Below are 3,762 nucleotides of genomic sequence, written 5' to 3' on the forward strand. Positions count from 1 at the left end.
CCACAACGCCCGGCTATTTTTTGGTTGCAGCCGTCATTGTTGTTTGGCGGGCCGGGCCAGATTCGAACCCGCCACCTTGGGTGTTCATGGCTGGCGCCTTAGCCACTTGAGCCACAGGCGCTGAGCCTTAGTCGTCAATCATTACAAATGCACAGTAGTTATATATCTCTGTAGGGTATATGTGATGTTTTGACAAGCATAGAATGTGAATTGGTTAGGGGAATTAGGGTATCCAACACCTCAGGCATTGATTTTCTTATGCATTTGATATCCAAGAAAACAGCTAAGACCAAAACTCTTTTTGTTTGTTTATTGAGTTTTGTTAGTTATATTTGTTGTGTTTGATTGTTTAATCCATTTAAAATATTGATTGTAAATGGTGAGGAGGAAGAGTCCAGCTTTATTTTTTCCATGTAGATATCCAATTTTTCAACATGATTTATTTAACAGATGTTTTTCTCCATTGTGTGGTTATAACAACCTTGTGAGAGATTATTTGATGATTTTATACAAGGGTTTATTTCTAGGTTTCTATTAATTTCCATCACTGTTTATCTTTGTGCTAGTGTGAGATTGTTTTTATTTTTGTAGCTTTGTAATGTGTCTTGAAATCATAAAAATGCAATGCTTCTTTCTTGTTCTTTTTTGGAATTATTAGGTTAGTCATAATTTCTCAACAAGTTTTAGAAGTGTTTATATTTCTTTAAAAAAAAGTGCTTTTGGAATTTTGGTAGAGATTACTTGACCCATGTGCAAAACTATATTCAAGAATATTGGCTCGGCACCTGTAGCACAGTGGTTATGGTGCCAGCCACATACACTGAGGCTGGTGGGTTTGAACCCGGCCAGGGCCAGCTAAACAACAATGACAAATGCAAGAAAAAATAGCTGGGCACTGTGGCAGGCACCTGTAGTCCCAGCTATTTGGGAGGCCAAGACAAGAGAATCGCTTAAGCCCAATAGTTTGAGGTTGCTGTGAGCTGTTATGCCACAACATTCTACCAAGGGTGACAATAGTGAAACTCTGTCAAAAAAATAAAAAAAGAATGTACTTAATTTTCACATAGTTTTGGATTTGCTGGTTTTCTTCCAGCTTTTGATTCCTAGCTTTATTTCATTTTGACTAGAAACAATACATTTTAGATGAAAGAAGATTTTAGTCTTCTTAAATTTGATGTGACTTACATGTCTTAGCAGAATGTACTGTGTGCAACTGAGAATATTGTGTATCTGCTGCTTTTAACTTAAGAGTCATATATACGTGTGTATATATGTAGATGTATGTGTGTTTAAGCTAATTAGTCTATAATATTGTTCAAGTTTTCTTTTTTTTCTTATTGATCTTATATCTGGTTTTTCTATTTATTATTGAAAGTGGGGCCTGGAATTATGCAATTATTGTATTGCTATATATTTCTTGCTTTTTCCCTGTCAATATTTGCTTGATATACTTAGGAGCCCTGATGTTATAATTATATGTACATTTTACACATACATTTATTTACATTTATAGCCATTGTAGATTTCTGATATATAAACTCATTTTACTATTACATAAGATCAAGTTCTGTGATGATTGTTTTTGTTTTGTTTTGTTTTTTGAGACACAGTTTCACTCTGTTGCCCAGGTTAGAGTGTCATGGCATCAGCCTACCTCACAGGCACCTACACAAAACCCGGCTAATTTTTTCTAGTTTTAGTAGAGATGGGGTCTCATTCTTCCTCAGACTGGTCTTGTACTACTGAGCTCAAGAGATCCTCCCACTTCAGCCTCCCAGAGTAATAGAATTATAGGCATAAGCCACTGCACTTGGCCTAATTTTGTTAACAGTTTTTGATTTAAAGTGTATTTTATTTAATATAATTTTGACCACCTCACCCAAACGTAGTTATTATTTGCATGGAATATATTTTTTTGTCTCGTTACTTTAAATGTATTTTAATTCTTAGAGCTAAAGTGACATTTGTATAGACAACATATTGCAAGATCTTGTTTGTTCTTAATCCATTGAACCATATTGTTTTCTTCATTGAAGAGTCTAACCTAAATTCAAAATACTTTGTGAAAGAAATGAAGTTACTCTTACTGTTCTGTTTATTTTTTTCTGTTTCTTGTGTTGTCCCACGTTTCTTCCAAATGCCTTCATTTTTCTTTTATTGACTTTGTAGTGAAATGCCTTGATTCCTTTCACATTTTCTTTGGTATATCTAATAGGTATTCTTTTTGTGATCACTTTGAGAAATGGAGAGCACATAAAACATCTTAAATTTATATTATAAATGATGAATTTTTATATTGTCCATTAACAGATTTATACACATTTATGTTTTGTCTTTCAGATTCTCTAGTAGAATTTTGGGGAGTTTGTGTGCCATCATTCTGATAGTAGAGAATTTCAACTGTGTGTACATATTTGGTTTTTTTTTTTTTTTTTTTTTTGAGACAGAGTCTTACTATGTTGCCCTTGGTAGAATGCCATGGCATCACAGCTCACAGTAACCTCCAACTCTTGGGCTTAAGCGATTCTCTTGCCTCAGCCTCCCAAGTAGCTAGGACTATAGGCTCCCACCATAACACCCAGCTATTTTTTGGTTGTAGTTGTCATTGTTGTTTGGCAGGCCCAGCCTGGGCTCAAATCCACCATCTTTGGTGTATGTGACTGGTGCCCTAGCTGCTGAGCTATAGACGCTGAGCTTACATATTTGCTTTTAACAGAGCACTTTCTGTTTTCATATTGTCTTATACTGCTACCCAGCATCATTTTATTTATTTATTTTTTAAGACAGAGTCTTATTTTGTCAGCCTTGGTAGACTACCACGGTGTCATAGCTCACAGCAACCGCAGACTCTTAGGCAGAAGGGATTCTCTTGCCTCAGCCTCCTGAGTAGCTGGGACTACAGATACCTGCCACAATACCCAGCTATTTTTAGAGATGGGATCTCTTTCTTGCTCAGGCTGGTCTCAAACTCCTGAGCTTGGCAATACACTGCCTAGGATTCCCAGAGTGCTAGGATTACAGGTGTGAACTACAGTGCCCACCTTAGCACCATTTCTTTTCTTTTCTTTTTTTTTTTTTTTGAGACAGAGTGTCACAGTCACCCTGGATAGAGTGCTGTAGCATCACAGCTCACAGCAACCTCAAACTCTTGGGCTTAAGCGGTTATCTTCCCTCAGCCTCCCAAGTAGCTGGGACTACAGGTGCCTGCCACAATGCCCGGCTATTTTTTGTTGTAGTTGTCATTGTTGTTTAGCTGGCCCAGGCTGGGTTCGAACTCACCAGGCCTGAGGTATGTGGCCAGTGCCCTAATCACTGAGCTACAGGTACCAAGCCACCATTTCATTTTTTAACATAATAGATACTTGCTTTAGCATTTCTTGTAGGGCTGTTGTAAATATCCTCAGCATTTCATAGTCTAAGGAAGTCTTTATTTTCCCCTTATTTTTGAAGTACAATTTTCCCAGATGAAGTATTCTTTGTTTGTAATATTTTTTATTTTCTCATTTTGAAATTTAGAAATTTGTTAGTTTTTTTTTTTAATAATATCTTTGTCACTTTCTCCCTATTGTCTTCTAATACTCCTTTCATGAATATGTTGGTCTACTTGATAATATTGTGTAAGTTTCATACTCTATTTTTACTTTTTTTAAGTTTTGCTTCCAAGATTCAGGATTTATAAAAGATTCATTTATTTTTTTCTGTTTTATTAAGTTTGCTATTGTGTCTTTCTGGTAAATATTTCTTTTTTTTTTTTTTTTTTTT

This window comes from Otolemur garnettii, unplaced genomic scaffold (genome assembly GCF_000181295.1).
Source record: "Otolemur garnettii isolate 467f Iridium unplaced genomic scaffold, OtoGar3 scaffold00383, whole genome shotgun sequence".
Lineage (NCBI taxonomy): Eukaryota > Metazoa > Chordata > Mammalia > Primates > Galagidae > Otolemur > Otolemur garnettii.